Genomic DNA, 27,640 nt, shown 5'->3' with positions numbered 1-27,640 from the left:
AGAGTAGGCCTACTTATCTTTTGTGTATGTATCTATGAGACTCCCATCCTCTCCTGTGCACTCTAACTCCTACCACTCAGAACCATTTAGTTGAAAGGTGCTATGAAATAAGAGGAATCATTGAACAAACTGTCCTCATAGGCAAGCTCTCAAGCTCTCCCGATGCATAGCTGGAGACAGCTATTGATGAACTATGGTGGGTGCAGAAGTTAAACAGACACCATCTGCAGAGCACAGAGTAAGCAGAGGCCCTAGGACATTCAGCATGGGACAGTATACCCTGAGGGAACTGGGCCAGTGTCCCAACTGTGTGCCACAACCAACATTTTATCTGAGGATCTCGGTGATCCTCATAGCTTCCCTATGAGGCTGATACCATCTTCATTCTGTAGCTAGAGAAACTAAGATTTAGGAAAGTAAACCATATTGCCCAAAGTACTCTAGTAAAGTGGCAAAGCCGATAGGTCCCGTCCAATAGCAAACTTCACGATACTAAGTGGCATGCCATTTTGACCTGTCAACTATATGCAATAAATTTGCTCTGGTAAAGGTTTTGCTTTAATTTGTCCATATCCAATCCCTCATAATCAATAACATAACTTCGTAAGTCACCTGAATAGGGATTAGGAGTGTAATCGATGACCAGGAAACAGAAAAGATAAACTGGTCCACAGGCAAATTGAGCCCTTGACCTTAAGCTCTCTAGAGCTGAATTCTAACCAACTCAGTTAATTAGCCACAGACTATTAAATGAACAAATTAGAGCCCAAATCCTTTCAAACCACAAATCTAAGTTGGCCTTGTATAGGAACACAGAGTTAAATATGTACTGAATTTTTTCATATCAGATGGGTAATGTGCCAACATCCTAATAAGGCTGAAGAAGGCACATCTCACACATTACTGTGAAACCCAATCATCACGCTTATGAACCACAAAAGGATTAATATGCGCTGAATTTCAGTGTGCCCATTTAGTATAGTGCAGATTCTCTTGAGTATCCCCAAATAGATGAAATTATAAGAGAAATTTTTATAATCTTTTTTAAACTTCCTCTTGCTGTTCATAATGCCTATACTTCACGACATTTTTTTTTAAATTGATATATCTAACTTAGGAATCAAGTCTTTAAGAGGATCCTAGTTGAACTGCCAATTTTTCATCAGATTCCTTAAACTCCACCCCATTGGTAAGATCAGACCTGGAATTCTTGAGTTGGAGAATGCTCCATGAAAGATACTGTGTGTCCTAAATGAAAAGCAGTAATACTACACATCTAACTGATAAGATCTGCAAGCCCACAGAGCCTCAAAGAGGAATTCCCTTTTGTTGCTACTGGACTTCAGGCCTCTTCAACAACACATGGAGTATATTCTGCACCCAGGGCTCAGCCTTATCCATCCACTTCTCAGTGGCACCAAGGTCACTCAAGGGTTGAGTTCTCACACAGCAAGAGAGGAAAAGGGAAGGATGCAAGAAGAGGGAGATCCATCCCCGACCTAGTATAGTATTTGGGCCATTGCTCTTCTCCACCCTTCATAAATTACTGATAATTTTGAAAAGTCTGGAAAGTGAGAAACAGGAAGGATAAGGAGAAACTATAAGGAAAAAGGAGGGAATTCATCTGGGGATGTCCTTCCATTCCTCTTTCCTCATCCAGACCCTTCACATAGTCCTCCCATCTTCATTCTAATTCCTTGACCCTGAATATTTGTGCTACCCTCTTCCCAAACTCCTAATCTCCTTCATTGTAGCCAGGCGCCAGGCCAAATCAATCACACGTTCAGAACTGTGGGAGTCTCCTCCCAGTTCTCAGGGGTGGTGGGAAGGCACAGATCTCAAAGCTACAGAGTTTCAGTGAGAGCAGATTTGTTGCTTGCATTTAAATTTTTGGAAGCCTCACTTTTCATGGAAGTAATGTTCTCCAACATGACTCAGTTTGATACCACTGTTATTCAGAGTACATTTTGTGTTAAATATGCTCTTGTCTGTTGGCCTCAGATCGTACATATCATAATAAAATATTCTGAGGTCCAAACAAATACGTCATGGAACACGACCTGCTTCTATGCAGGAGCTTTGTCTGTACTGCACATTTATTCATCAGGTAGGAAAGTGGGGAAGTTTGCAAAATAGAGAAGGATTCTTTGAAGAGGTGGGAACAAGATTATCTAAAGAATGTAGCACATTGGCTAAATTATATAATTATGAAAAGAGCAGACATTAGGCACAAGAGAAATTCATCATTTTTGTATCTCTACTTTCATTTTCTGTATACAATGTACAGCTTAATGTACAAAATTGCTATGATCAGGTCTGGTGGTAGTTCTAGATTTAAACATGGAAAAGCCTCATTAACAGAAATCACATGCCTACAATTCTTTTTAACAGAACTTTTGGTTGTCCAAACCATCATTCATGAGAGAACTCTAAATTCAGACAGATGAAATACACTTTTAATTTACTGATGTTAATCCAACAAGATCATTTGGAAATATTTAAAATGCCTATAACAGGAACCATTTACTGGAAGACTATAATGAATTACTTAATGTGCTTATTTCAGGACAAAACTAAGAGTAATATTCTACTTTGTAAAGGGGATTAGATTTGCAATGAAAGGAACTTAACTAGGGAACCTGGCCAATTGAAAGCTGGCAAAACAATGTGAGCGGATGCATTAGAAGTCATCTGATCTGGGGAGCTAATCCCAACACTGTCAGACCTTCTAAAACTGCCCCAACCATGTCAATGCACAAATGGAAACTTATTGCTAGTCTGCAGCTTTAATAGGGCAAGGGAGGTGCTACTGGCCTCACAAGCCGGGGGGAAGCTGTTCTACTGCATCTCTGCTGCATGGGCCTCCAGCACTCACAGATACAGACGTCCACATCAACTGTAAACTGACCCTCTGTTCTGAATGACCAGTGATATTCCTCACTACATTTCATGACAGTTACTTGGAATATGCACTAAACACACATGTGTAAAATGTACTTAAATGGCAAACCAAAGAATTAACACCTAATTCTAAATCTGACAAATTAATAAAGTAATATTCACTTATACGGTTATAAAAGGTTAGCGTTATAATAAAAAATGTCCTGATTTGTCTTGGTCAAGGGTGTGAATGGATATGAAATAAGAAAATATGAACAAGTAGTATTGATAGGAAAAGTACTTTCCAACATTGCAATTGTTGTGGTTTTCCCACAATATTATTTACAGAAGTAGATTTACAATTTTGCCATTTGAAAAATACTGTAACTGTGGAATAGTTAACATTCAGTTTAAAGTTTGGGATTTAAAATGAGCACAAACTGACGCAACAGACTGCCTTACCTTTAATTTATATGATAGAACTTGTTTTCAGGACAGAACATAAGAAAGATACACAGACTGAGCCAAATCATCTCAGCAGTTAAGATTTCATTATTGTGGATACCGCTGGAACCCACACTGAAAACTGAGTGCTATCAACCTAAAGAGTTAAAGTCACAATATCTGTGACTCAGTTGCCAAGTCCATCCAAGGTCAACGGTTCAGAGTCCAATGATTCTGAAAGTAGCAAAAAAAAAAAAAAAAAAAAAAAAGGAATTTCGAACTAAGATTGAATAGTTTGCTAATTTCCACAGCTCTGCATCAGACTTACCTTCCCTGGCTTCTTCTTATAACATCTCCTTTATCCACAAATACTCATCTGACAATCTCATATATTTGGAACACAACTGAGAATCAATTAGCCAAGTCACAAAAGTCAAGCCATAAAACTCTTTGCTCTGTCTTGGAGGAGAAACTCATACACCACCAATTTTACAGATTATTTGCTTTTATGCTTTACCTAAAAATATTACAAATTTGGCAACCTGTTTTCTAAATCTCTAAAGAGTCTAAATTTCTAAAGAATGTTAGAAGCCATAAATAAATGGGGTTAGTACTTGTTATAGGTTCTATGAGAGCAGAGATACAATAGTAGACAAAATAGAAAATCTGTCAAGACTGACAAAAGCTTAAAAAGCACAATAGTCTGGAGATACTGCAGTGAGAACTAATATAACTCAATAGGTCCTGCTGGCATCATGGTACTGCATTCATAGTAGAAGAGTTGATGTTCATTCTGATGTCTGATTCATTCAGAAAGTTCCTGTTTTGTTTGGTTTAGTCAGTTTAATGCGTTATAAAAGTACTAATTCATTTTAGAAAGCTATCCATTTAAAAGGCTTAAAACAATATGTATATGTATGTGTATGTGGGTGTGTGGGTGTGAGATATCTGCCTAGATATGGCTATATAAAGAGATATCTGTGTCTCTCTCTATCTATCCATGCTTAGATTCTGTGAACTTCAAGCTGATTTTGCCTACACTCAGTGGGTGCTGCTAGTACACCCAGGTGTACCAAGTGGGTGGCTTCTTGATTTGAACCATTAAATAGTGGGGTTTTGGTAGGTCTGAACTAAGTGAATTCCGTTTCTGTAGGTCAAGAACAGTCAAATATCAGTCATTTCATATGGCTCCAGCTAATGTTATTATGAGTCATTTTGTGATATGTATAATTTTCCCATACAGTATTTTACTTAGCTGAATTATAAAATTAAATTAGACTATAAACATACAGTAACTGAGCAGTAGGGACCCTGAACTGGAAAGAAAAATGTGATTAATGTCACAATAGAAGTCAAAATAATAAAACAAAACTTGATATTTAGGAGGTCACATATTAGGACCCTCAATTACCACAAATTTACCACGAAGAGTTTTATTCTAACTCACAATAATACTAGGTAATATTTTATTTCTACTCTCCGGAAGATAGCTGGATTGTAAACACCAGTTGCTGGCTTATGATTGCCCAGGAAATGTGCACTGAAGCTAAAATGGAAACTTGTCAGGTTTTTCTCCCAGTCATGAGATTCATTTTATTTGTTTATTTATTTAGATAGGGGGAGATATGTGATTAAAAATAGTTTACAGAGTCAATGGAAGATACTATTAAGTTTGTTCATATTTCTGGTAAAAACAAGAAAACCTGAACTTTTGTTTTATTCTGCAGCAACTAAGATATTGGGTGATTAACAATGGGTAAAGGAAAAACATCAATTGGCAGTATGATTTTATTATAAGTAAATTTATTTCCAAGCTGGGAATATGCTTTGTGATTTCAGAAGATCAGGGTTTATAATCATTGTCAACCTTTTCTGAGAAACAATTGGCCTGTAGCCAACCTCTTACATAACCTAGCCAAAGAAAGAAAACTGTTTCACAAAAAGCCACTAAATCAAACTTGCACTATTGTTGGCTATTAAATGAGCTTGTTTTGAACTCAAATGTATGTTATTCAGAAGATAAAGTAGTATGTTTAGAAAGTACATAAAAGCTGTTTATAACAAAGCAGGGTCTTATAATGATAGTTTAATTCCTTACATGTCCTATCAGCATATGTCTCTACTGTTAATATTTTCTTTTTAATAAGTCTCATAAAATAGGTTGAGCCCAATAGATTCTCCTTTCTTGGTCTTTTTTAAAGCATTATCAAGTTACACCCTTTACTAATATTCCTAAAGATCTAAAGATTCAAGTATATATTCAAGTAATTCCTGTTAAATATTGTGAGAAAAATCCTATCTAAGCATAGTAATAAAACTATAGAAAGCAGAAGTGTAAAACTACAGGAAATATGTGTGTGTGTGCATGTGTGTGCATGCACGTGCATAAGATGAGCTTAAAAACTATTTTTGGACCGGGGCCATGAACTGAACGAATATGATCTTCATCAAGCCCCAAGAGGAACCCTACACTTTAAAGGAACAAAAACTTTCTATGGACAATTTGTTATGTACAGCTACATCAAGGTTAAAAAAAAAAAGAGTATATAACAGAGAGTTTAAATGAGGTCAACAGAATTACACCAGCTGGTCCCACTCCCCACTGGGCTGCAGAGGGAAGTGAAGCAATCCACAGGACACAGGTTTAATCCAGACAAGGCTCCACAGAAAAAGAAAATCAACACAGCACATTGCACTGAAAAACAATCTTCAGCCAGTCGAGATTATGGAGTACTAGGAGGACTCAATATTTGAAATGTTTGCCCTTCAAAGAGAAACTCTTACATACTAAGCCAGTTAGCCCAGGTTTTGATACAAATCACCAAATTCAGAAATACAAGCCTTCAACTTAGAGAAGAGAAAGGGGGGACGGGGGGTCATACATTTTGGTGAATGCAAATGTAAAACCACAATTGCCCATGTTACGATAATGCCTTAAAAATGTAAAGTGGAGCAGTAGGGAGATGCTCCTCCCTTTCTTCACAGATCCCAGTGCTGTCTCACATGGAATGTGGGGTGACAGGAGGACTTTGTGCAGGGCTCTGCTAGGCTCATTATGATGATACCCAGACACCGGGCGTCTGACACACATTCCTCTTCTGCTGCCTCATTCAAACACCACAATTAAGATGCTGAAGACTGTAATTCAAGCTAAAGGAAGAGCCTCAAGAATAATGGCCAATGCATAAATTTAGATGTGAAAAACAGACATATCCATTGATAGTATTATTGGGACAGGCACTCCATTTAAAAATAGGGCATCCTAGTCCTTTTCCCTTTAAAATGCTCTCCTCTTGCTTAGCTGGCTCTGTTCTCTATAGTTCTGTACCATCCTCTGGTTTTGTCCATCTGTCTCAGTTTCCTTCCCCCAGAGATAGTGATAGAGATTGCTACTTTTGCCAGAGGCAGCCTGGAATAAACTGAGATGCCAGGAACAAAGAGGCCTCCCTGGAATCCTGACCTTTCAAAAGCTTTTTATGAACACTTGGGATAGAGAGAAGCCTGCTGACTTCACTCACCTGCATATACCAGACAGAAGAGCACAGAAGGCCGTTCTTTTTTTGGCCTTACCCTGAGAGTTGAGGTCATTCTTCCACCTAATAGAATACATTTTCACTGGCTTTACTTGAAGAACTACATTTAAGTGATGGCATGGCAGTTACGGCTGAAAATAAGCCTAGTTTATTCAAATAAAATAACAACATTTCATTGAATTTACATTAGAGCAAAAAGTAAAATAAAATACAAGGTAGCATCAGGCAAATTAAGAGGACGAATGAAGCTATATCAATTTTAGGCTTATGCAGTATTTCTGTTGTGAGTAGCCTTGAAGTATATCATGATGGGAATTTAACTCATGCAGTTAAAATAGACAACTCATGCCTAAAAATAGAGAACTGTTTATCTCAAAAAGCAAATCAAATACTTTGTGTCATGTTTTATAATGTTGAGATTTTTAAAAACTTACATTGATTATCTCATTTAAATTTCATAAAAACATTCAACATTGGCAAGGCAAGTATTAGTACCCCAGCTAAGGAATCCAGACTGATAGAAGCAGCAGCTAAGTGAAAATCAGGCCACGCTATTGGTAAGGGAGTGTTTCTACTTCTACCTCATGACTAACTACCTGATATGAAGTGAGTCCCTTGCCTTCCCTGAGCAGGTAGTCCATTCATTTGTTCTTTAACTCAACAGCATGGGTGTGAGTTGAACAAGACAGACAAATTACTGCAATGTGTATCATGACTGGAGAAAGAACTCAACAAGCAAGTCATGTGTGATATGGTTAAGGCAAAGAAGAATCTAACCTTCTCTTCAATACAGTTCTAGCCCACTGGCCACCTGAGAGCAATGGGATAAGGCCAAAGTCAAGGTCAGGCTGAGGGGTTTTGAGTGTACACATGGACTTCCTAAGATACACTTCGATTGGGTTCTTTGATTGCATCCCCTAGGCAAATGCAATTGATTTCAGAATTATTGATTGTTTTGGATGGTCCAACCCAGTTTCCCTTCATCCCTGGGGATAATCAAGAGCTGATTTCTGATTCTCAAGAAAAATGGAGAATTTAAGGAACATTAGATCTCAAACTACCAGTATAATCTTCTAATTTGTCTCATTATAACGTACTCTATTTCTATAGGACAGGTTAATAATCCAGAAAAATGAAACTAAGATGATCAAAACCTGTAGTTAATACTTTAAAATACAATCCAACACCATTTAATCTTCTGGGTTGGTGACACTCCAATTTCTTCTCTCTAACGTTTCCTTAACATTTGTAATCAAAGGATGCCTGGGTAAGAGCTGGGTTCGGTTTTGGTACTTAGGTCTTTCGGTAATTCCATTTTAGCACCACTGAATTATCATTAGTGCTTTAAAGAGCTGCCTTTTGTGGATAGAATGAATTTATTATTACACATATTCATCACTTTTGTCTTCCTACTGATACATTTAAGGAAGGGAGATACAGTATTTTTATCCAATAGGTCACAATGCATATAATTGCTGACATTTTAAGCTCATCTGGAAAAATAAATGTTACTATATTATTGTAGATTGTAGAGTGTCCTTCACTTTTTTACTTTTATTATTTTCACTTTGGAGATTCTGTCAATAAAAGTCAAGTGCCCTTCCACCCTGTGAGGGTACAGGGAGAAGAAGCTGTCTTTCAATCAGAAAATGGGCCCTAACCAGACACTAAATCTGCTTGTACATGGGTCATGGGCTTCCCAATCTCCATAATTGTGAGAAATAAAGTTTTGTTGTTTAGAAGCCTCCAACTCCCTCGAAAAAAACCAAGTCAAGTGGTTTCAGCTGTTTCATGTTTAAATCATTTAACAAAATGTTCTGGGCATCCAGAACACTCCCCCTAAAGCAGCTACAGCCGGGCCAGCGGCAACCCCTCACCCTGACCTGCAAACTGGGTTAGTCATGGAAGAACACAGGGAGTGAACAAGTTGAAATTTCACAGCATGCTCTGAAATAACGGAATATAAAGATACACACTGCTCCCATCAAAGGAGAAAAGGTGTGGTTTTATTTCCACATACCATCAATATTTTTGGCATAAAAATACCTAAATCATTTGAATACCAAATCCCATCTTCCATTTTGTCAAAAATAATGACCTTTATTCTAAACTGCCAAGAGTTTCATTAGTTCTAGAGAGAGCAGACACTTAGCACAGCACCGATGACTCCTGCTCAGAAGCCTAAGGAAGAGAAATGCCTTATGAGGACGATAATCTGATTTTATTTCACTTGGGAACAAGGCTTTTGAGTCTCTTGTTGCTTCTCACAGTTAATGTAATGTATTTATCAAATGCTGCGAAGTGATTACTTCATCTGCTCCAGTCATCAGAGGCAAATAGGATTACCATGTGAGACAGCAGAGAAAAGAACTTGCTTTTTCTAAGCACATTAAAGTCACACAGCCTGTGTTGTTTGCATGAGCAAAACACATAAGAAACAAAAAAATCAGAAATTTGATTAAATTTCAGATGAACCATGTTACGAATATGGAAACACACATTTACTTGAAATCCATATCATTGTCATCTAAACAGGACACAAATGTATTGACTCTTAGAGTTTTGACTGCCAGAGGCTGGAAGTGATAAGAGCTGGAATGTGTTGCTCAGAGTGGTTAACAAGGAAATACAAACAATCTAGTAGCAAGCAAGAGAAGGACACAATCTTCCTGAGGGCAAAAGCCATCGCTAACTTATTTGGACTCACATCTAGACAAGTGTCAGTTTCTTACAAGTGCCTGTTAACCAATCTGGGCCACGTCTTCCTGGGGATGATCTGCAGACCGGCGGAAAATTGACTCTTTTGGAGATAAATGTATACGTTCTTCCAAATTTCAGAGGATTGTTTAGAAAATAACTATTCAAGGATTTGACTTTACTCCCAAATCTGTAAAAGGCTGATATTACATAGCAGAAATACAGATTTTCACTTTTGATAAATTGGGAAAAGTCAAGAGATCAATGTATTTCCTGGCTTGAAGGAAATTAAACAAAAAAATTTCTTTACAAAATATTAATACATTGAATGCAACAATATATACTTAGGACAATATATTATGACAAAGTGGGGTTTATCCCAGTAATGCAAGGCAATTAATGTAATCCACCATACTAATAGATTTTTGACAAAGATGCCAAGGAAATTTAATGAGAGAAGAGATAGACTTTTTCACAAATGGTGATGGATCAGCTAGATATCTGTATGGAAAAATACAAAAGAACCTCAGACTGCATTCAAAAATTAAGTTTAAATGAATTATGAATCTCAACATAAGAGCTAAAATGTTAGAAGAAAACACAGGAAAAAATATTTGTGATACTGAATTAGACAAAGATTTCTTTCTTTTTTTTTTTTTTGAGACAGAGTTTTTCTCTGTAGCCCAGGCTGGAGTGCAATGGCGCGATCTCGGCTCACTGCAACCTCCGCCTCCCGGGTTCAAGCCATTCTCCTGCCTCAGCCTCCCAGGTAGCTGGGACTACAGGCATGAGCCACCACACCCGGCTAATTTTTTTTGTATTTTTAGTAGAGGTGGGGTTTCACTATGCTGGCCAGGCTGGTCTCGAACTCTTGACCTCAAGTGATCTGCCAGCCTTGGCCTCCAAAAGTGCTGGGATTACAGACGTGAGCCACAGCACTCGGCCAAATTAGACAAAGATTTCTTAACCACAACTTATAAAAGAATGATAAAATGGATTTATCAAAATGAAAAATCTTATATTTGAAAAAACACAGTTAACAAAAATACAAGCAACATACTAGGAGAAAATCTTTGCAATACATATGTCCAACAAATAGCTTGTGTCTACAATATACGAAGAACTCTTATAATTCAAGAAGACAATCTAAAAATGAGCAAAAGATTTGAACAGACACTGCACAAAAGGAGGTATACAGATGGGCAATAAGTACGTGAAAAGAAGTTCAGCATCACTAGTTATTAGGGAAATGTGAATTGAAATCACAATGAGATATTACTACACACCTACTAGATTGGCTACAGTCAGAAAGGCTCACAATATCAAGTGCTGGAAAGGATATGGAGCAAGTAGATCTCTCATACATTGCTAGTAAAAATGCGAAATTGTACAGGTACTTGGGAAAGCAGTATGGCAATTTCTTTTAATATTAAAAGTACATTTACCATATGACTCTGCAATCTATTCCTGTTTGCACAAAGGCAAAACCACAATGACAAAAATCAGTATGTGGTAAAGGGAGAAGGTGACTTGGTGACTTTTTACGATGAGGAAACTGTTGTATATCTTGATAGTGGTAGTGGCTAAACAATTGAATAGCCAAAATTCCTCAGGCCACACCCTTAAAATAGGTGAATTGTACTGTATAAAATAATACCTTAATAATAAATAAAAGTAAAAATTACATAAATGTTCCTATTTATCCACTGCCTGTTCATATAGAAAAGAACATAGAAAATGGCCTCAGAGTAATACAGTGAAATTAAGATTTTGAGAAAAGAGTGATCAGAAATCCAGATCCTAAAATGTCAAGTCCAGCCCAAAGAAACTACCTTTCACCACTATGAATATCATCTAGGAGCTTTTATTATATTTTTGGGAAAAGTATTATTACCTGTAAGACAATAATAACAGCTGATTCTGGGTACCTTCAATTACACAATGGAGAAATAGCTTCATCCTGTAACAGATTTCCAATGACAGTTTGCCATTAGTAAACCTGGAAGAAGGCGAGAGAAGAGGATGGGAGGGGTAAAGAATGGAAGAAAGAGAGCTAAAGAGGAAAACGAGAGAGAGGAATGCCAACCAGGAGAAAGAATAGCTGACCAAAAAACAAAACAAAACAAAGCAAAATAGTAGAAAAGTACAGGCTAAGAAAAGAGGTTACGGGAAAAACAGAGGAAGAAGTGAGCAATACAAACGGATACACACCCGGGAAAACAAGAGATGTGAGAAAGAATGTTGAGGTCAATGAAGGCAAGCAAGCCGGGCGCGGTGGCTCATGCCTGTAATCTCAGCACTTTGGGAGGCTGAGGTGGGTGGATCACTTGAGGTCAGAAGTTCGAGACCAGCCCGGGCTACGTGGCAAAACTCCTTCTCTACAAAAAATACAAACAAATGAGCCAGGCATGGTGGTCTGCATGTGTAGTTGCAGCTACTCAGGAGGCTGAGATGGGAGGATCACCTGAGGCCGTGAGAGGCTGCAGGGAGCCGTGATTGTGCCACTGCACTCCAGCCTGGGCAATACAGCAATACCCTGCCTAAAAAAAAAAAAAAAAAAGGCAAGCAGAGTCAGAGTCAGACACCAGGTACAATGGGTGGACAGAGAAAAAGTAACTACAAATGAGGAAAGAAAAAAAAAAGGAGGGTTAGGAAGTCCACATTTGGATGGGAACATGAGACATGAGACTGCCAATATTATTTTGTTGTAAAATTAAAATATTGTAAGGAAATACCAAAGAAATAACTTGAAGAATTACCTTCCAAATGTTTGCAACACACTTTTTTTTCCTTCTATGAACTGTATCCTTCCTGGGGCCTTTTAAAATCTTACTTGGCTCTCTTAAATGTAAATACATCAATTTAAGGCATGGTTTCCCTTCCAAGGACTTTCAATTTATACATTTTAATAATTCTCTTCAAGGCTTTCAAAATGCCCATGAAATGACTTCCCACTATGAAGCACAGGGACAAGAGGGAGATAGATTATAAAGACATGCCTGTGTTCTGGTTCCAGGTCTGTCAGTAACAGCTGGAAAAGTTCCTTAGTGTGTATGTGTGTGTGTGTGTGTGTGTGTGTGTTTTATGCATGTGCTCGTGTGTATTGTGTATGTGTGTTAACAAACCAGTTTTCCAGTTCCATTTATTTCACTCCCTTTTCTTTCTCCCTTACTCTTTCCTGTTTTCCTTCCTTCCCTTAATTCTATTTCATGGTTTTTCCTTTCTCTCTCCTTCCCTTCTTTTTCTCCCTTCCAACAAACCTGAGACCATGCTGAAGGCTGATCACTGTGCCTGCTGCCAGGGACACAAAGCCACAAGCGGTTCCACCCTGCTCAGGATCTGGGCTGGCTGGAAGGTAGCTGACTTGTCAGTAATTTTCAATACTTTAACATTAAGGAGAAACAACTATTGACCGTTCCATCCTCCAATATTAGTCCTTGAAAGCAAGACTTTCTTTCCTATGAGAATTTAAACATTTGGGATACAACATTTTTCTTGGTTATACACTCTTATTTATCTCCCCATTCCCTAATGTCATGTCTTTGCAATTCAGTTTGGAATTTTAAAACTCAGCCTGACAAGACAGCCGGAGGGTCCCACAAAGTTGAAGCTATAAACATGATTATGTGACCTTAGGGATAATTATTTGTGGCAACAACAAAAACTCCAGCAACCTAAAACATAAACACCTTCAGAAAAATGTGCCTCATTTTAGCAGGGATTTTGATGTGTAAGAAATCACTAAAAATAGGTTGGAAAATATCCTAACTGGTGTTGACATATCAGCATACCTTACAACTCTTCTAGATTTCCACAATTATTACAAAGGATGTGGAATAAGAGGATCTTTTCTTAAAAAAAAGGATGTATGTCTTTGTATCTTAATCCCTCCCCTTCTTAACTTACTTTACAAAATTTAATTAATGCCTTGAATATCTATAGAAATCGCTCTTCTTGTGCTATGACTAATTGATCTCTGCAAATTAGCAAGTGTTTCAACCAAACAGCTCACACCATAGGATGCTTAGCAGTTTACTTGATACAACCCATAAAACATGACAGGCTCAAGAAAGAGCAAAGCTCACATCCACCTTAATACAAGTTAAGGTTCAAGATTACAATAGTTTGTTCCCTAAAGTAAGATAATTAAAAGAGCTCTGATCAAATTACTCAATAAGAACTCCAATCCTTTCCTTAGTCTCAAGAGGCGACACAACAAGAACCATGGTGGAAATGGTTAATTATGGTGGAAATATTAAAGGTGCTTTTGACACAACCTGAGCATTGGTCTAAGCTTATAAGAGAACAGAAAACAACCCAAACAAGAAGCTGGCCCAGGATTCACAGCATCCCTTTCTTAGCAATTCTGAATTATGATTTCTTAAAGAGAAATAGTGGGTTCTTTCAAGTTACTTGGTACAGAACCCAGAACATGTGTGCGTACTTAATAAACAGTATTTGATGGCAAAACAAATGCAAACAGTGTTGGCTATTTTGAGAGTCATGCTCCTTAATGACTTGAACTCCTAACAGATGCTCTATGTAGGAGTTAACTAGCTCCCTTGAAGCAGACATTTCATTTGCTCTTTGAAAATATTAATAGGGAGAAAAGACTTGCTCTGTGCTTCTGCCAGTGCTTCAAAACAAGATGTCCTTTCATCTATGCGTGTTTTTTTCTTTCTTTTCCTTTCCAATTTTTATTTTAGGTTCAGGGGTTGCATGTGCAGGTTTGTTACATGGGTAAATTACGTGTCATGGGAGTTTGGTATACAGATGATTTTGTGACCCAGGTGATAAGAATAATACCTGATAGGTAGTTTTTCAATCCTCACCCTCCTACTACCCTCCACCCTCAAGTAGGCCTAAATGTCTATTGTTCCCCTCTTCGTGTCCATGTTTACTCAATTTTTAGCTCTCACTTAGAGGCGAGAACATGCAGTATTTGGTTTTTCTGTTCTTGCATTAATTCGCTTAGGATGATGGCCTCCAGGTCCATCCATGTTGCTACAAAGGACATGATCTTATCCTTTTTATGGCTGCATAGGAGTCCATGGTGTATATGTACCACATTTTCTTTATCTAGGGTACCAGTGATGGGCATTTAGGTTGATTCCATGTCTTTGCTATTGTGAACAGTACTGTGATGAACACACGTGTGCATGTGACTTTTTAGTAGAATGATTTATATTCCTCTGGGTATATACACAGTAATGGGATTGCTGGGTCAAATGGTAATTCTGTTTCAAGCTCTTTGAGAAACCTCCAAACTGCTTTCCACAGTGGCTGAACTAATTTCCATTCCCACTAGCAGTGTATAAGCATTATCTGTATAATGTTTACCGCTACATTCACAAGGGCAGATAGGGGAGGAGTCTAGTTCCATAGTCCACAGACAAACTGGAGAACTTTAACATCATCACAAATCATCACCCCTTAAGCACGTTTCTCCTGACAGCTGAGACATTATCAAAGATGATTTATATTCAGAGATGCTAAGGCTAGTCTATGCCCAAAAGGAAAAAAAAAAAAATTACCTTTAACTAGTTATACCTGGGGAAGTGAACCAAAAAGGGTGAAGGTGAAGGGACAGCTGGGAAAGTCAAAATAAAAATCTACCCAGAAACCTGCTGCTGAAGTATTTGCATTAAACAGTCTCAGCCCAGCACACATTGGTACATCCCATTGGAATTTCTTCTTCTCTAAATATGAGCCTACTTCAGGCATTTGCCATGTCATCAGCTATCACTATTTTTTTAAATTCCTGAATTCTTTAGGGTTAGAAATCTCTCACAACAAAGACAGAAGAGTAGACTAGGATTCACTTTAAAAAAAATTGCCCTGTAGCTGAGTCTGTCATCTGGGAATGTTTCAAAGTCAGCTCTCATCTTGGGGCAGTGCTTAGCAGAGGTGGGGCTGACTATACTGGGTCTCCTGCCCCCGACAGGTTCCAGTCTCCTCTCACTGAACTACAAATTCTCTAACTCTTTATGGACAGAGCAGACACTTGGCAACTAATTCCCTTTCTCTTATTAGGTCTCTCTTCAGAAAGGCTGGGGATGACACTGCTAACACCACCTTTAGAAGAAGAAGAGGCAGCTCAACTCTCAGAAACACTCCCCTCTAAGGATTTATTTATCAAAATGTCACCACAATAATTGTTACAGCCACGCCTTGCTCCTTCAAAACCATGCGGCCTTGATAGACTACAGTTAGTTAAAATTCCTTTGCTTTGGTTGCTTTTTTTAAAAAATGTGTGTGTTACTGTATCTCACACACCACAGCTTTAGGAAATGTTAGCAAACTGCAAATAATCTCTCACTCACATAATTGTCAAGATGTTTAAAGTCATTTCCTTCCACAAATACGTCCAAACTCTGTTATCCTATCCCTATAAAGTTATATATCATTCAAGGGCTTTTAAGGAAAGTACACAAACCTGTATTAAGCAACAAATAAATGCCACAGACCAGGCCATGTGCTTTTCATTATGCTCTCACTCTGTGAAGTGGGCAGTGGACATTCCTGTCTCTGTTTTACAGATAAGAAAACAAAGCCAGGCAAGTCCATAGCAGTAGATGGCAGAGGCAAGAGTCAAACTCAAGTCTGCGTGATTCCAAGTTCCAGTGATGTCCTTTCCTATGTTATTGTGGGCCTCAAAAAGCCTCAGGAATTTAAGTTTTATGGGAACAAGGTGAAAATTGCCCCTGAGAAGCTTGGATTCATTCTTCAGGATGGGGCTGGGGGTGCTACCATGGTTAACTTCAAGGAAAAGGCTTAGTCAAACCAGGCTGTAATCATACAAACTCATGCTCTGCAGTTCTCCAGTAAGGGTGCCATGAACATGTTCAGGAAGGAAAAGCAGCTCCCAAGAAAAACCAGCATCCCGAGGGAACCAAATGGCTGTAGTCTTCCTCTGCTTCACCCATAAGGCGATCTCTGGCAGAGACAGGAAATGGGCTTCATCACTATTGTCAGCCCAGATTGAAAGATGGTTGGAAAGATTCTGGGCCATGGCAAGAGTACAGAATCAACTAGCAAATGCTCATGGCCCTCCCTTCATTTATATGTTTGGTATGAGTCTGGTCAAATTATTTCAACCCTGTATGAATCAATTTCCCCTACCATCAATCCTACAATGAAACCATTTTGTTCATTGTTAATTTATACACTGTGAAAACTGAGGTGGAGAAAGGTACAGCCAAAACCTGTAGTGAATCTTATTGTGTTTGTTCCACTAGTTTTTATATAATTAATAAAAACTGATCAGTGGTAGTCTTAGAAGAATAATATCGATTATAAAACTATTCAGCATAACAAAAGAATATCCAATATAAAATAATCTATTCAAACTTTCCTATTAACACATATCTTGCACACAAAGATTTATTTGAGGTGGGGTGAAGGTCATAGTACCTGAATCTCCAGGTAGGTGCCTCCGACAGTCCATGAGTCCCACTGTAGGTGTAGAGGCTCTACAGTTGGATGAGACAAGTCTGAATATTTCAGCCATAGACTTTCAATTAGGAAAGTTAGGAGAGAAAAGGGCAGGGAGGTATGAAACCTCATAGTTTTCATTCTTTATAGTGGGGAATTCTCTTGCAGTAATTGACTTACTGAGGATTATGTTGCAGCACAGTCATGCTATAATTGGTTGCACGCAAGTTAACAAGCCCTGATTTGTAGACTGCAAATATGACACACTGCAGACAGTCTGCTATTCCTGCCCACCTGGCTATAGGTTTCTAGATACGCAAACTGAGCAAACCTAATATATTGATGCTGATTAGAAATGAAGGCCCTTATTATACAGAGGTAGCCCTTGTGTTGCTGTTGACAAGGCTATGACAGAATTGAAATTTGGAGCCATAACTCATACATTCTACATAAGTAAAACATGCAAGGCACAGAGGGCATTGCAAACTAAGGAGGTACTCAAAAAGGTGAGTTTTCAAGTAGGTCTGTGACTTACATTTCTTTTTCATAAGCTCAGCAATTAAACAGTCCATGAATTAGGACTCAAAAGAGTGATGCATTAAAAAAGTCTTCAGTACAGCATAGAAACTCCATGAGGATGGGTGGATTATATAATACTAGAAGTGATATTTGGGGGCCAATTAAATCTTTCCAATGATAATTTTGATACAAATCAATAAATTGAGGAGCTGATGGAAATAGATCCTATATAAAACAGCAAAGGATAATCATTTCACATTTGACCTACACCAACAAAGTGAAAACAGCTAAACAGAGAAGGAAATCAAATGAAACTGAAGATAAACCCATAAAATGAATAGTTACTAAAGACAATTAAGATGGAATTTGGAATGAACCACAGTAGTTAACTCTCTATGAGAGAACACATGTAAAAAACATATTTTAATACCAGTCCACTACAAAAAACATAGAGAAGCTCAAATCCGCAGTTCTTTTATTCTATTCCATGAAGTCTATTAACTAACAGTGTAGCTAAATATGCTTTTATTTTTATAACATTTGAAAGACTCAATGTAGATAAATTTAACTATTGGGGGAAAAAGCACAGTCTTTTTCTTTTTTTTTTCTTTTGTCTGACCTAATGTCTTGACTTGCATTTTGAATATTTGGTTACTACAGAAATAAAGTATATGACCTATTCCAGAGAACTGGGAATTGTGTATTTGTTTCACTTCTTAATCAATAACATACGATGGGGGAAAACATGGCCTTAACTGTTATTCATGTTAATTATACTGCAATGAAATCTCTGACTCACATACTGAAGGAGTCCTTCAGATAATTCAGTGTATATTATATCTGGGAGGACTGTCTTCTAATAGGGGCACTTATTAGCCAAAGAAGAACAAAGAGCCAGTAATCTTCAGGGATGGCAGCTGTCAAACAGCATAAATCAGAGACCACAATTGATTAACTAATTTGAGCAGTAAAAACAGACTTAGTTGCTATGACAATAAAGAAAAAATTGAAGATTTGACCACCTGAGACATTCTTTATACTCATGGGATTTCAGAGAAATCAGAAACCACAAAGAGAAAATGCCCACCAGCTTATCGATTGTAGCCTTAAAATAATAATATTCTGTAATCACTTTTCTTTTGAAGTGTTAAAATGGCTTTACCAGTACTAATTTCTAGAATGACTGAGACTGCTAGCGGCATGCCAACCTATCATTAACAAGACATTCAGCAAGATGACTCCTGGACAGAATATGAGTTAGAGCTAAAAAATTCTAGGCTCTTGCCTGTCTCTGTGACCTCCAAATAACTCATTCCCCTAATTTAGGAACTACTTTTCCAATATATTCAGACATTTCAAATTATGACTATTCAATTAATGCAATTTTAGGTTTAAAAATTAGACTCCCACCGTCTTCAGATCATATCCCACCAAACTGCCATCCGCAGTGCCGGGCACCCAATTCCAAGGGGAAGCATTCAGAGTTGAGCATGTCGTATAACTAGGGCTGCTTGTCTGGAAAAGGCAAACTGGAAAATGACTTAATCATCTTGTCTGAAAATATTTGAAATGTTCATCTGTAGGAAAAAGAAGTCTCAAGTCCATCCCACATGGTTTACAGGAGTAGAATTTCAGGGTGGACTTGCAGAACAGAGGTAGCACATTATAAGGATCCTGGCTTTGAATCAACATGAAGAAAAAGAAAGGAGGCAGCTGCATGGTGAGAGAGAGTTCCTTTCACTGCAAAAGAGTCTAGCAGCAGCTAGCAATGACCTAGCAAGGTGTATGTCTGGAGGATTTCCTTGCGCCACTCAGAAGACTGAACTAGAGAGGATGGGTGGTGGCTTCCTCCACCATGCCGTGACTGGGATCCTAAGTGTGGCGCTACTGGGTAGAATGCTCATGGTCTTCCCTGGAGCCCTGCACTCTTGGAAAGAGCACTCCCTTCTTGAATGCCAGCCTTTGGAGTAGAGTGGGTTCCCCTTCATGGGAGAACAGCTACTTCAGTCTATTCTTCAGCTACCTTTCACTAGGAGAAGAGATTTGGAGACATGATTTAGTAAATCTTAAAAACGTTCAGCCTAAATGTTTGGATCTGCGTTTGTTTGTTTGATTGATTTTTCTTAGGTTCTCTCAATATTGCCACATAATTCTAGATACTCCCAGGTAGAGAAAAATGGAACACTAAGGCACAATGAGCCAAGAGGGGAAGAGGAGTATCTCCCAATTTAGATTCACCTCCACTTGACATCAGCATGAATTCAAGTTGAAAAATATTGATTATGCCCTGGGCAATGCAAAGACTGCTGCATGCTGTGAGAAAATCAGGGATGAATATATCTCTGTATTGAAACTTTGCCATGCTGTATGGAAGATTTGAAGCACCTTAAGAGTATGGCTACTACACAGGTCTTGACTTTACAAAGGTCACAGAGTAGAAAGATCCAATTAGTAGTCTGGGGACCTGGCTTCAGAATCAGATGGCCAGGTCTGAACTATTAATCAGCCAATGACAAATTATGTGACTCTAGGTAATTTGAAATATCTTCTCATTTTATAGCATTTACAAAAGAAATTAAAGACCTTGCTCTTCATTCTCATCCCCATATACAACAAGGAATAATTGAGGATATATTAATATGGAAGACTTTGCACTTCATCAGCAAACACTTTTCTAACCAGATTTCCTAAGCATTTACCATATAATGACACTGCAGAATAAATTACATTTGTTTTTCTGATGTAGGTTTTTCTAAGTAACTTCAGGTAAGTATATGTCAAATATATAAGAGCTAAACAGAGAAATTCTACACCATCATTATTCATCTATTTGCTTTGTTCTATAAAGTCTTACATTATTTTGTATAAATTGATCTTTCTTACTTAGTGACAAAGTGATAAAACACATGGGTGTGCCACACGAATAGAAAAACAGACAAGTTCTCATAAAATTAGACAAGGAGCTACAGCAAATATGATTCCAATTCACAGAGAGAACCTGAGTTTATTCTTTTCCATCTCCTTTGTGTCTCCATCTTAGTGTTCCCCTTAACTGCCCTTATTCATCTGTTCCCCTTAACTGCCTTTGTTCACCTATGATTCCCATCTTTCTTCTAAATCCTAAGTCTCCTGAGTTTGGGTGCCACGTCTTATTTGTGTTTCTAGTACCATGCCTGACATATGGAAAGCATTTCATACACATTTGCTGAATGAGTGAATGAATGAATGAATTTCCTCCCAACTATTTTCAACATTCATCTTTCATAATTTTTGAAAGATGTCTACAAGTCCACAGGGTTAAGGAATCCTCTTGCCTGTGTTGTGGCTCAGCAAACAATACCCTGAAATATGGCACTCTGACATGCTGAATTAAAGAAGCAGCCTCAAGGTCTCTCTAAACAACCCTGCTCCTGTCTCTGATTCTTTCTCTCCAAAAGCACTGGATGAAACTGTTCTCTGGGTTCCCTTATCTACCTGGAAACTAGATCCACCAATGAGAAATGCAATTAGCTTTGATCCCCTCCCTAAAATTTCATTAATCAGAGAAGATTAAATTCATATCATAGAGGAAGAGACTAAAAATTAAACACCACACCCAGAGCCCAGGTGAACTTTGTCCCAAAGTATTGTCTGTTTAATGCACAAAAAGAATTATTTCCTAATCTTTGTCTGGACATTTGGCTCATTCACTCCCCCTAAAAATTATTTACTGCTTTTGAAATTGCCATATTCTCCCCATCTCACCTTTCCCTATGAAGAAGAGTAAATGAGCATCTGGACCCCATTGGGTTATTGAGTGATTACTTTCCTGTGATTTTTCCCCCATGCACATTGAATAAGTTTGTATGCCTTTTCTATTAATCTGCCCATTGTAAGATCATTTTCAGGGAAGCTTCAAAAAACAGAGGAAAGCCTTCCTCCTTTGCCTCTATGCCTGTCAAATTAAGATGATACTTGTTCCCCTTGGTTCCACATCCCTTACATTCAATGCCAATAAAGTCTTTCTCAATGGTACCACTCCACTGCTATTTTTTCACCAATCTACATAAACTCAAGTCTTCACATTTATTTTACATAACGTAAACCCATTGTGATCTGTGCAAGCCTATGTATTTGATATCCCTTTATCCTTTTTCTCCTAATTCCTTTCTGAAAATTCATTACTTCTTTATTCTTACTTATCCTCTCATTTTTCTATAATAGAAAATGAACATTACACAGTTCCCTCTATAGCTGTTTTGGAGTAATCATGCATTTTTCCTGGCTTTAATCATTTGATCCCAAAGATTAAGCTGGGTGTGGGCAGCAGGAATTGGGTGCTTTGATAGCCCTGGTGCTCCAATCAGCTGGAGAACCATTTGGTATTGAGCAGTTCCTGAAAAGAAAATGCTGGCTGATTTTTTGAACTGGGCCAAGAGCCATGAAATATCTTAACATTTCTGTCAGTGGCATAATGCTTCCATGATGTATCTCTTCACCCTTGGCCATGTCCTAAAAGTAATGTCATGATTTGCACTCTGAAATCCATCAGGATTATTCATATCCCCAGGAAATGGTCTGAATACACCTTCCTGATCAAAAACATCTAACATTACCCTTTTACATTCTCATTAACAACCACTTATGACTTCTCTGCATATGATTACAATTCTCAGAAGAAGCCAAGTCTTGGATTGTTTTTAATGTACTGAAAACTCAATCTTGATTTCATAGGGGAATTAAGGTTATGGTCAGCATCCTCATTTCACCGCTTATACAGCTGAAAGATGCCAAATGTAAGAAAAAAAACCTGTATCAGGTTTGAATTGCAACACTGTACCAAGTAAACCCCAAAGCATTGTTTCTAATGCTAGAAATATTTTAACTAACTTAGTATGCCTCAGGCTAGCCTAACTGTATAAGGCCTAAGATAGCAGTAACGGTTTTAGGAGAAAAAATAATCCTATTCACAAGGATTTTAACTATAAGGCACCAGTCACCACAGCAAGACACTTCTTAACTCTCTTGCCAGTAGAGCTGCCCTGAAAGTACTTCAAGTCACTCTACTTTTGTCTCCTGGCCTCCCAGTAGGTTCTTTTCCTTTCCTCCCCACCTCTCTCACACCTGGGTAACCCTGCAACACAAGCACTGTGTGCTGCCAGAAACTTCATGTTCAAAATGCTTCTGAGATTGAGATTCTTGCGGCCATTCAGTTCATAGCTCTATCTCCGCCCTCTCCTCTGCAATCTGCAAACCGCCCACCACCACGCACTTTCCCTCTTTACCAGTGTGTTTCAAATAGCCCTGGTTCCTTTCCTCCTTCAAGGCAGCTGATATCTTTCTTCATGGCATTATACTCACATCCACTGTGGAATATAGGCAGCTCCCAGGATGCTTTACATCAGGCTGCCCACACCTGGGCATGACCCCCAAATCCTCCCTATGACAGCCCTGTTTCCTTGCTCACCTTGAGGGAAAGCAAATGGGTTAGTGCTCAGGACTGAAAGTAAATCAGAAAAAAGGTCATCAAGAGCATACCGTAAGCTCTGTCTTTAGAAGGCCAGACAGGATAATGGAATAAACTTGTAGTAGATGTTTGTGGGTTTTGATTGACCAAGTAAGCTACATAGAGCTTCTCAACAATGTGAAACATAAAATCAAAGGATAATTAGAGTAATTTCTCAAAGCATCTGCTGAACATCTGCTGGGTACAAGGCACTGGGGAAACAAAAAATGAAAATGCAACATGTTGTCTCTTTCTACAAGGCTATTACAACCAGTTGTAGTCCCAGAGGCAGACAGGTATAATCACACTGAGATGGCATCACTACTACACTAGAGACACAGGCAAAGCACCAGAGGGCTGAAATTACCAGCAATTACTTACGTCTCGGAAAAGACAAAGATGTGAAGGAACATCAGGAAGGTACTGCAAGAAGCAATATGTATCTGCAGAACTTAGAGTGAAACAGTATTTGAGGGTTGAATAATCCAGCTAACCATTTCATTTCTCCACTCACTTAAAAAATATATATATATATAAGCCACAGAAAGTCAAAATACGCTAGCTAAAATGGAAAATTCGTTTGGTAAAAGCTTTGCTAAACTAAATGGTCAAGAGGAACTCTTCTTCAACATTTCTCCTCTATCAAATATAATATTTTGTGCTGGATATGTTCAAAGAAGTGCAAAAAAACCCAAATCCAATATATTTAATTTGTTAAGAAAGCTCTTGTCAAATTTAGAGCAAAATTAGCTTCAATTTTATTTTAATAATACTTAGCAATTCATTCTTGGTTCATTTTTTTTTCACATTGTCAACTTTCTAATCATTATTATATGCCAGTTTTTATACGGTAATTAAACACTGGCTACTAAGAGCTAAATTAAAAAGAGAACTTTTTAAATTATAAACACAGACAAAAAATTAAGAAGTCAAGATGATTTCTTTTATATCACTTAAATTATTTTATTTTGGGATGTAATGTATTGCATTTCATCTATGCACACTGCTTCTAACTTACTAAGCAAAGGAATGAGTACTCCCATAAATTAATGTTCCACGATATATGGATTAGTTATTTATAATAAATAGTTAATAACATAGACAAACATGTAAAACTACACAAAAAAGCCTGATTCTTGGTCCAACAAATTTCTGAATTTGGAAGTTAACTTTTAAAAGAATTTGAGTGAAAAAAACCCACTGATTTCAAAACAAGTTTAATAGTAACTCAAGGTTTAGACAATGCTTTTCAGTTTATCTAATGTTATGGAGAATACTAAACACTTCCATTAGCAGCCCATCATCACTGTGGTTACCTCCTTCTCCCTCTCTCCACTTCAGATATACAGGCATTTGCTCAATCAATATTCAGTGCACATCCACAGTGAACAAATCTCTCTTCTAGGCACCATGAACTACATAGTTGAGGAGGATGGGTTTTGTCTGAAAGGATCTAGAGACCAGCCAGGGAGACAGGCAAGAAAATCAACAACCATCATGCAGTTATGGTAGAAATAGAAGCTGGGTGCTAGCTAATGCAGCATCCCAGCAGACTGAGGAAGGTTTGCTGGAGGAAAAGATGCCTGCACTGAGTATAGAAAGACTGAAAGATGCGGGAGTGTTGGCCAGAGGAGGAGAGAAAGCTACATCAGACAAAGGAGGCATGAATTTCTATCATTTCCACCTTTCCACCCTAAGCACATCACTGAAGTCTGTCCCCTCCTTTCCATCCTTACTGCCATTGCTTTATTTCAGACCTTCAGTATTTTCTCCTGGAAGATATTAATCAATTAATTTCCTAGAGTGTTTTAGGTACCATGATAAGCAGAGGCCTAGTGAGAGCAGAAACAAGATGTTGATCCCTTTGCTGTGGCAGCCAGCTTCTTTAATCACACACAGCCCAACCAGGACGTTCTGTAAAAGTGGTTGCCATTAGGTCCCAATCCCTCAAAGAATCTCTGCATACCTCTCTGTCTCCCAGTCTCATTTCTGAACCCCCACATACTGATTTACTAAGAATACATATAGCTCTGTTGCTAGGTTGAATTGCAACTGGCTTTATGTTATCCATTGGTACTTACACGTGTATTGTACCACATGTATCGTGCGTATCATTAGAGACCAGGATGTTCAACCTCGTAGAGAAATTAACCAAGGAACTAAAATTCATTTTTATGGCATTTGAATTTATTCTTGTAGGAAAAAGACTTTAACCTCATATAAACATGATAATCATTCCCATTTATTGTTATCCTAGAAAAACACAAAGTTACTTTTCATGAAAAAGGAACTCACCCTAACATTTTTTTCAACAACTAATCACCAAATGATTCTTATCCTGTCTCCAGAAGATGGTGTGGATAGGATACATGAAATGCATTTATTCCTTCTATCTGTTATCACAGGAAAGAAATAAATACTCCAGACATGTATGCCCAAAATTACACAGGAAATTGTGACAGAGCAGAGACCAGAACCTGAGATTTTCACCTCCTCTAGTGCTCCATTCATTTTTTTCCATCTCATCTCTGGTCCTAGACGTAGTAGTTTAGAAACATGCCTTCTCCTTGTGGCTGAGTGTGCATATCATTTCCCAAATATATACTACCTGGCCATTGCACAGGAGAAAGGACTCACACAGTAACGAGTAAAAATCACTGATTCCTTTCCATCCAATCCAAGATGTCTTCCCCTTCTCACTTACTAGCACCCTTACAAGTCACACTTCCATTCACTCTCTTAAAGGCTCGTCTCCTTGGCTGTTTTCAAGGAAGACAACTATGATGAGTCCACCAAGTGAGGTCCACAGAAGTGAATCTGCGTCCTTTCTCATTCTCTTGGTGTCTTCGTTGTTACAGGACTTGTGCTCTGAAGTCTGATGAACAACATACAGCTTCTGTTTGTTTTATTTCCTGGGGAATATGTCCGGGTTCAGCTGTGAGAGCAGGGACTTTCCCTCTTAATTGAAAAGTTTCTTCCCCTCTTTATCATTTTAATTAATTTTTGTGTGTGTGTGATGGAGTCTCACCCTGTCGCCCAGGCTGGAGTGCAATGACGTGATCTCGGCTCACTGGAACCTCCGCCTCCTGGGTTCAAGTGATTCTCCTGCCCCAGCCTCCGGAGTAGCTGGGATTACAGGCACCGACAACACGCCCAGCTAATTTTTGTATTTTTATTAGAAATATGGGGTTTCACCAGGTTGGCCAGGCTAGTCTCGAACTCCTGACCTCAGGTGGTCCACCCGCCTTGGCCTCCCAAAGTGCTGGGATTACAGGTGTGAGCCACCACGCCCGGCCCCCCTCTTTATTAACAACAGGCCTTCACTAGTATAGTCCTTTCCAAAACTGCAGCTGAAATCCCTTGAACGTATGAGCCCTTCAATAATAACTTTGCACTGTGAGTGGCAATTACAGAGTAAACCAGGCAGCTGAAGCAAAGGTGGGGCCTCTGTCTCCGGATAATGGAGCACTCACAGAACCCTCAAACCACCAGGTGATAGCTATGCAAGCTGGGGTTGGAGGGTGGAGATGCAGAGTGGGAAACAGGTTTCCATGGAGGCCTCCTTTTAAGTGAGAGTTCTAAAGATGGCCAGGTCCTCTCTATCTACACCAGCCACCTTTTGATGCCGCCTCACCTGACTCCTTTGAACAGGTGTGCTTTAAGAACCAAAGTTCTCCAGAGAAATGCCCATTTATTCCAGAATAAGGACAGAAGATACTAGATCACACACACACACACACACACAAACACAAATACATTTTGTGTTTACTACTCCAATATGCCATGCTGAGATATATTTTATAAAATGTGCAGGGAATCACTGGGTTCCCTAGGGACTCCAGAGTGAAAGAATGAAAGCCAACAGCAGTTCAGGTGAAGGATGTGGCATTTTTGTTCCTCCACAGTGCTATTCAGACTTAGTTTAATTTCTTCCAATATAAATGTGTCCAATCTTACTTACTCTGTTAGATTATAAGGTTTTACATAATTGAGCACACTCAGATCTTCTTTCTTTCAGATACATTGACAACAGTCCCCCTCAGTTTCTACAGAAGTCCTACCTGAGTCACTTTATGTGAATCTGCCACAAGTAACCCTGGGCCAATTGCATTACCAATGACAGGGTCTCACAGAGACAAATTTATAATTAGATGTGCCACTTGAAGTGCTGGCAAAGAGCAACTTTAAGACTGAATAAAACCATCAATGCTACTTCAGAATCTCCTTTGGATTCTTTTTGTATGACTACAGGACACATTAAGTCTAATTTATTTCTTTTTTTGCTCCTCTAGAGAAACAAAAAGAGAAATGAGGAGGAAAAAGCTCCCAGAAATAAATGACCATCCAGTAAATTTCCAATTACATAAAACGTCCTCAATATGTTAGGATAGAGTTAGGGTAACTATTCAATGCAGTCATTGATTTGAGGCCAATGCTGGGTGGTTTATCTTCCTAAATAAAATTGCAATTGCAACACCAAAAGAATTCTGACACAAAGCCTCTGCTAACAGATATTTTATGGGTATGCCTTTTTTATGACCCTGTATTAAATATTCTGTAGCTTCTGGTCTGTGAAAATGTAATAAAAAATATTTAAGCAATATCACTTTGGACAGAAAAGGAACAAATTGTCTACTTGTTGTAATAA

At 38.4% G+C, this 27,640-nt stretch overlaps 1 protein-coding gene and 1 non-coding gene across 3 annotated transcripts in view; both read right to left on the bottom strand.

Moving 5' to 3' along the window:
• Positions 1-27,640, bottom strand: part of LHFPL6 (LHFPL tetraspan subfamily member 6) — a 257,973-nt gene that overhangs the window by 103,541 nt on the left and 126,792 nt on the right. The gene's annotated exons all lie outside the window — the stretch shown is intronic.
• LOC115836833 lies at positions 843-944 on the bottom strand. Its single transcript, XR_004031840.1, has one exon. It is a non-coding gene; the product is annotated as a small nucleolar RNA U13 (small nucleolar RNA).

Source organism: Nomascus leucogenys, chromosome 9, assembly GCF_006542625.1.
Source record: "Nomascus leucogenys isolate Asia chromosome 9, Asia_NLE_v1, whole genome shotgun sequence".
In the NCBI taxonomy this organism is placed as follows: domain Eukaryota; kingdom Metazoa; phylum Chordata; class Mammalia; order Primates; family Hylobatidae; genus Nomascus; species Nomascus leucogenys.
This window is presented reverse-complemented; position numbering and strand designations above follow the sequence as displayed.